This window comes from Patella vulgata, chromosome 5, assembly GCF_932274485.2.
Source record: "Patella vulgata chromosome 5, xgPatVulg1.2, whole genome shotgun sequence".
Lineage (NCBI taxonomy): Eukaryota > Metazoa > Mollusca > Gastropoda > Patellidae > Patella > Patella vulgata.
Window position 1 is genome coordinate 6,991,532 of NC_065883.2, and position 8,189 is coordinate 6,999,720.

Sequence of the window (8,189 nt, forward strand, 5' to 3'; positions counted from 1 at the left end):
AATTCAGGTTTATTGGTCCATCTAGTTCACACTATCACGAATCTTGCATAATCATCAAACCATTTAGGTATCAAATCCACTAAGTGATGCCAAAATATCCTCGTAGGATCAACTGGGAGACTTCATGGTCTACAGAGCAAGCATTAGGTGTGTTATTATGAGATCCAATCGTATACCCATTGGCTGTAGGAAATCAAAGAGGCCAAAGTTTTCCACCTAACGTTGCCCATATTACCATAAAAATGACAATCACCATTGGTCTCAAAAGTACCAACGTATTGTCTTCAGTTATTTAAAAGCACCGGTTTGGCTCTTACTTCAGGAAGTGTCGAATGAATGAATGAATGAAATGGGATTTAAAGCCAGACTTTTCTGCACCAACCGGGCTATAATGGAGACGAACATACGTCACGCAGTGCTCTATTAGGGCAATATGCTCAGGTACCAGCGTTGCGGTCTACGTTTATTTCAACGGTAAAGGAATCTTTTACGTACACGCAAATGTGTACACGGGAACCAAACACTTGAAGGCGCCTTTCAAAATGGCTGCTATGTGTCCTTTAAAGTTTATTCTCTATAAATCATGCATAAAGAAAATAATTTTTTTTTAAATCGATCTATTTCAAAATATATACCTTTACGTCCACTTATCACATTATTAATTATTATAACTTGGAAATAAATCAAACTGTTCTAGAAATGTTCCAAGAATTAAAAAATATTCATGAAATTTCCTTAATTTCACCCGGGCAGCGGCGCCACGGCCGACTTCTATATACAATACCAAGTTCCAGGGGTTCTTTTACTTATACACAGACCTCAACCATAATTGAGAACAGTCGTATTGAAATAGCACAAAGGACAACGGGTATGCATAATAATACTTTTAAAGGTGTTTTCAAATTCAGGACACGGTGGCCGTCGTCATTAGCCCAGTCGCTGGTGAACAGTGGGATGTTAAACCCCATTTCATTTCAGGACTGCGTGGTGTCAGCAGTACTCAATTAATACACACAAATCTGATTGCTAGCTAGCATTTATTTCAGAATGTTAATAAACTCATGATTTTGTTCGTTTAAGTTGGACAACAGAATCTAATTTTGTAATCTTCACATTGTGCATCATCTTGATCCACATTTTGACAAGTAAAGCCTCTTGATGGACACAAACACACAGACTCGCCAGTTGATCTGTAGTCGTAACCGGTACTGGAAACGCGGACATCAATGGCTCGTGGGGACCGACATACACCGGGGTGGTACTTCCTGATAAGGGACAATGTCTCGTAATCACCAGTTCCAGTAGCATTGTCACGATCGTAGAAGGCAGTCCAAGCAAATCCAATAGGACAGACTGGGGTGCCTAAACGAAAAAAAATTTTTTTAGCTGAAATATTACTGTAGCCTGGCTGGGGTTTTTTATATAGGGAACCTGGATGAAACAAAATTAAACATAACTGCCTTCAGTGCTGATGTGGTTATAGCTATAGTTGTCACGATCGCAGAAGGCGGTCCACAAAATCCAACAGGACAGGCTGGGGAGCCTAGACGAAAGAAACATCCAACATAAAAGGAGGGACGCTGCTCTATTCTTGTACCTTGGCATTTGTACATTATCTAAGGAAACGGAATCGATTAGTTCTCTTAATCGTTCAACCGTCTAAAATCTATATAATACGAGCCTCTTATTTGGTTCCTCTCACACGTTTCCAAATTCAAGCTTTTAATCGTGAGGTGGTTGTAGATTGAATTAGATAGAAACAGATAGTTTCAACTTACTTTGCCTACAACAGAATCGAACAGCGTAATCTTGACACTGGCCATCATCTTGTAAGAAATTAGAACAGGAGACACCATAATCAGGACCAATTGATATCACTTCTCCACCAATACCCGAAGTACTCCGAGCTTCGACAGCTTCCGGTTCCTGACAGATTTCGCCCGGATTGTCATAACGATGACCAGAAAGAAGCTCTAAATCTCCAAGACCCGTCTGATTGTCCCGGTTGTAAAATCGGGTCCATTGGTTACACTGCGGACAGTACTGAGCTTTGGCTGAATAAATATAGAAATTAATATAGTCCTAGAGAGAGAGGGAAGGCTTAACTTCCATTCAACACAAACTAGGTCATTTCGGAATAAACATATGGTTCAGTTCTATTTCAATGTTGCGCTTGCACGTAGGGTATTTCGCCTGTGGATGATATTGAGGTATCGGTTTAATTGCAAATTGTATCCCTGTTCCGACCATACAGGACATTGTCATTCAATCAGAACCAAGCTGAGTAAATATCATTATGTGCCCCTTCAGGATGTTTTTGGTACTGAGTATCACCATATATATCTACCTACCATGGCTTAAATCCAACGAGCAGTAACTGGGACCATGAAACGCTTAAAAACACGAAGGTTGAAACACAAACCCGACTTGCAGAAATCTAAATGGTTGTACGTGACAATGAGTAGGTCGCCTTTCAAACCACGTGGATTTTCTCCTGTCTCTCTGATTTGCTCCCACTGCTAACGACCCCTTGGCGAAAGCGAATTATTAAAGTAAAATTGAACCATACGTTAGTCCCTAAATCTCCTAGTTTGTGTCGAGTGGTCGTTAAACCCCATTTTTACCTTACACACAAATCTAAATACACTCCATGTGAGTAACATGTTTACCACTGATTTAAAACTAAAAGTTGGAAAGGCAAACCTTTTAATTATATACTGCCGGGTTTCCTGCATTACACGTGCAGACCCCTAAGTAGCAGTACAACGAAACCAGGCTTATGCCATGCCTCAACTCGAGCTGCCTTTATGCCTCACATTTCAGACAAACGATATTCACAATTTTAAATAGATGTACTTCTTCTGACAAGTTGTGAAACGTGAATCACAGTTACTTAAAGCCACCAGAGCAAGGACAACGACAATGGAACTTCTGTGGTTCTTTTAAAATCAGTAGCAGTCTGCAGACTAAGCGGATTGGCGATAACAAGCGATCTATTAATGAATTAAAATAATGAATCAGTCACCTAAAGCCACCAGAGCAAGGACAACGACAATGAATATTTCTGTTATTCTTTTAAAATCAGTAGCAGCTTGCAGACTAAGCGGATTGGTGATAATAAGCGATCTATTAATGAAATAAAATAAAAGATAGTTACCTAAAGCCACCAGAGCTAGTACTGCGATAATGAAGACTTTCATGGTTTTGTAGAATCAGTAGCAATCTGTCGATCGACTGACGACCAAAGATCCTGGACAGTCTTATATACTTATTTCTAGTGTGATTTGAAAAATGATGTAATATATCTTCATTCTTAATGCTCGTAAACAATTTTGATTAATGAATGGTTTGGCGTGTCATGCACATCCATGCACGATTATTACATGCAAGTGCAGAGTTTTATAGACGCAATACCCTTGTCACTTTGATAAATTAAGAAGGAAATTTCATGAACATTTTTAATTTTTCGGAATTCCCCGAACACCTTCATTTGTTTTGAGTAAATTCTTAAGTCTGAAAATGTTTTGTGAAACCGGGGCCAGATATAAAGGCACATATTAATGCAATACGAATCTAAATAATATGATTTGCATTAATTTATTTTATTTTAATTTATTATTCTTATCAATTATGTTTGTTAAAATACGTGAACTGTCCAAATTGAAGGACAGGCGCCTGTGCTTGCTTAGTCCATTCTACACGGGGTTTTAAAATTATTTTGTCGTTTGTGTATCAGCCATTTTTTTATAACTTCCACATTGTCTTGTCGTATATGTTTGTCTTTGTAACTTTCAAATGGAGCTCGAAAATGTAGAATACACGAGGTCGTGTACTGATTTTAAAATGTTCATTGTGTCTTCAATATTAGATATTATTATCACATATTTTCACAGTAGAGATCACAACACAAATATTGACTGAAATTCACCAACATTGATTGCAATTGACCAACATTGAAATATTATTCTTTAATACCAACAGTTAGAGGTTTAGTCCCTTTAATATCGTGCGAAGGGTACGTACATGCAGTCTTTCAGGGTATTTCAATTCTTCAAGTCAATGGTTAAAGGAATAGAAGTCGAAGGAAACATGTGTTCGCGGTCCAATTAAATACCAAATCTGATCTTTAACCCCTTGTGAAGCCAAGTATGTCCGTCTTCCGTATACCAACAGGAGCAGAAGAGTAGGACGTTAAACCCCATTACATGTTAACTGCAGGAGACGTGGTTACTCATTCGGACAATCCCAGTAAGTTTAAAAAGAAAGATTTTCATTTACTTGGCCTAGGAAGTTCCTCGGTGCAGGACGGGTGGAGTGAGGGTGGGAGAGAAGGGGGTGGGGGTGAACAGCGTGAACGACTCATTTGAATTCGTAATATGACAAATGACTCTGATAATGAGAACTCGTGCATTTATTGAACAACACAAGCTGTGGCGAAAACCTATTCGATGTTACCAACTGAAACGTCATTATTTAGTTTGAGAAGGAAATATCAGATTTGACTGTGAATATAACAAATGAATCATATATTGAGAACTTGTTACAGATCAATACGCTTTCTTTGGTGGCTGATCTACTTGCTGGCTCACTAACCTGGTGTCCTCTTGTCAGTTGTGTAGGACCGAGGACCTGGCAAAGAAAAGTGTCTAATGGTTCGGATGGGATGTACATCCGCAGTCCTGTCTATCCGTGACAGTTGGAACTCGATTGCCTTCCGGGCAATATTGTCCTCGTTGTACAGTGTCTTGCAGATGTTAGTGTTCATTATCCCCGTTGGTGCAGAATAGTAAAAGAAACTTTTACACTTGGAATTCGGAATAAGAGTAGGCCGTGGTGCCGCTGTGCAGACAAACTTTCCCATCCACATTGCGTATACCTGGCTTCATTTAACCCTGTCGTTGCATTTCTTTTTTGAGGGTATAGATTGGGGTCATCGCGGTATGCCATAACACGACTCCAGCATGACACACTTTCGCCAATTCCCCCCTCACATCAATTGGATCTTGTTATTTATGCGAAATCAGAGGTCACCGGAGCGCTCTGGCTTACTCATTTGCGAATTCCGAACCACTCAGACATTCTCCATATATAAGGTTTTCATTGAGTCAATGGCGTGGTTTCGATTCCCCGCTTGTCCGTGGCAAGAAGTAGGGTCGCCTTTCTAACCCCGTGGGTTTTCGCCGTGGCCTCCGGTTTCCTCCTACTGCAAAAGACCCCTACGCGCAAGCTAATTTGTGAAATAAAATTGAACCATATGTTAGTCCCGAAATGACCTAGTTTGTGTGTGTGTGAGTCTCTCTCTCTCTCTCTCATCAATATAACTTACAGGGTCAGACCAACCAGCCCCCCAACCCCTGGATAAAAAAAGACCCACAGAATCAGGTGTATTTAGCATATGCGAATACCAAGAAAGTAAGGTGACACTTCCTTCTCAAAACATATAATCACTCGTTAATCTAATCAAAATAATATAATGACAACTATAGCATTTAAAGGCTCGATATCACTCTTGGTGAAAGCGGACGCGTGAACTAACGAATGAAAGCGCTATTGGAATCCTTTGCAAACTACATTACTAAGAAAGTTTAATCTCTTATCAGTAATAAAATTCTGTAAATTCCGTTCAATATTTATGATAAATTGACATTTCATCGATCTATGTAACAAGACGCCGCCATATTTTATTGCTAAAGAAAGGAACCCGATTGAATTCAAATCGGAAGATTATCTGGCACTGATATTTTGATTTTGTCGTCTTAATTAAAGATTAATTAATCAATCTGAGTACATGTTTAGAGTGAATTAAGCCTTGAGAAATTTGATGTTTTAGTGAAAATGCAAATGACGCATTTAGCCTTTAAAGTTTAAACAAACCAATAAAGTTATTGAACTAGTTTCGGTCATAATAGCAAGATGGCAGTCGTACGTATCATTGCCAATAACCTTGGTCTACGAATTGACATTGAGTACCCGACTTCACTAGTCCTGTTGTTATATTGCGTTTATGGAGTTTATTGTCATGTACAACCGGGCAATCGAAACCACCAGTTGACTCAATGACAGACCTTATGATACAGCGCGCACGTGATAACCATTCGGCCATCCAACCCTCCTGGAGTTAGACTGGGGTCATCGCCATAACACGACTCCAGCATGACACACATAGTCGCCCTCACCGCTCCCATCCACTAAGAGAGAGAGAGAGAGAGAGAGAGAGAGAGAGGGCGGGGGGGGCACAAAGTTGTCACGTACACGCTTGGAATCGAGACCAAACCACGTGACGAATTGATATACCTTATGGACACCAACCCTCGGATCACAAAATGACATAAAATCGATTAATTTTTCATTTTCCAATACTAAGGCGACACTACCTTCTCAGTCTATAAAACAGCATTAGACCTCTCGGTCTCCCAACCCCCGGATAACAATGTAACGTAAAATCAGTTCAATTTATCACATGCGAATGTTAATGGAGTAATGTGACACTTCCTTCTCAAACTATATAATAACTCGCTAATATTCCGTTCAATATTTATGATAAATTGACATTTCATTGATCTCAGCAACCTGGTCATATTTCGTTTCGTTTTTCATAGTTCAAAATTTCGTTTTACTTGTCTTTACTATACTAGTATCTGGAAAAGTTGTTATATAACCCGTGCTCCTATTGATGTGAGAGATTAGCCAATAAAAGGGTCAGTTACGGCGAGGTTTTGGCGTGAGTTGCATGGAACTGTGGGTAATCCACTAGAAACATCAACGCTGATTGGTTAATCAAATGGCTAACGGCATGAGGTCAAAAGCCGTTTGTATAACCTCTGACACGACCCCCCGCTACAACTGACAGGATCTTCATGTAGTAGAGGTCAACGAAAGTATATAAAAAAAAACGAAACGAAATATAGATCTGTATTTTAATCAGATTGCAAGACGTCGCTATATATTATTGGTAGAGTAAAAGACTTTGTTTATATCCGTCTGAATCCAAACTGGGAACCCCCGGTTGTACGTGACAAGGAATAGGGTCGCCTGTCCAACCTCTTGGGTTTTCTCCGGGTCCTCCCGTTTCCTCTCGATGCTAAAGACCCCGGCGCGCAAACGCATTATTGAAATAAAATTAAAATCAGGTTAGTCTCTCTCCAAACTGGGAAATTATCTGCCGCTAATATTTTTATTTTGTCGTACAGATTTAACGTGAATTAAGCCGTGAGAAATTTTATATTTTAGTGAAAATGCGAAAGACGCATCTAGCCTTTAAACAAACCAATAAAGCTATTGGGCTAGTTTTTGTCACGGGTTAAGCCTTCAGTAATCCTACCAGAATTACTGACCTTTTTTCGAAAACCTTGTACACCAGCTATTTGGTAGTTTATTTGTGTATGAAATTCAGGTTTATTGGCCCATCCAGTTAACATTATCACAAAGCTGGCGTAATCATCAAACCATTTAGGTATCAAATCCACTAAATCATGGCAAAATATCCTCGTAGGATCAGCTGGGAGACCTCATGGTATACAGAGCAAGCATTAGGTATGAGATCCAATCGTGTACACATTGGCTGTAGAAAATCAAACAGGCCAAAGTTCTCCACTTAATGTTGTCCATATATTACCATAAAAATGACAATCACCATTTAGTCTCAAAATGACCAAAGTATTGTCTTCAATTGTTAAAAAGCACTGGTTTGACTCTTACCTCAGAAAGTGTCAAATGAATGAATAAATTAATGAAATGAAATTTAAAGTCTGCACCAACCAGGCTATAATGAAGACGAACATACGTCACGCAGTGCTCTATGAGGGCAATATGCTCAGGTTTCAGCGTTGCGGTCTACGCCTATTTCAACAGTAAAGGGATCTTTTACGTACACGCAATTGTGTACAACGAGTCCCCCGTCGAAACCACTCGGGCACCAAACACTTGAATGCGCATTTCAAAATGGTTGCTATGTGTCCTTTAAAGTTTATTGTCTACAAGTCATGTACAATGATAATAAATTGCTTTTAAATCGATCTAGTTCAAAATACCTACCTATACGCCCACTTATCGCATTATTAATTATTATAACTTGGGAATAAATCAAACTGTTCTAGAAATGTTCCAAGAATTAAAAATATTCATGAAATTTCCTTAATTTATCAAACTGACAAGGGTATTGTGTATATAAGACTGACCCAGGATCATTG

At 39.2% G+C, this 8,189-nt stretch overlaps 1 long non-coding RNA gene across 2 annotated transcripts; it reads right to left on the reverse strand.

The window, feature by feature from the left end:
* Positions 1-1,020: 1,020 nt before the first annotated feature.
* Positions 1,021-3,247, reverse strand: LOC130012838 (uncharacterized). 2 transcript variants are annotated; one of them, XR_008788079.1, is made up of 3 exons: positions 3,158-3,247; positions 1,779-2,054; positions 1,021-1,362 (listed from the first exon to the last, which is right to left on the reverse strand). It is a non-coding gene; the product is annotated as an uncharacterized LOC130012838 (long non-coding RNA). The 2 variants fall into 2 exon arrangements; XR_008788080.1 differs by lacking the exon at positions 3,158-3,247 and adding an exon at positions 3,026-3,044.
* Positions 3,248-8,189: the final 4,942 nt, after the last annotated feature.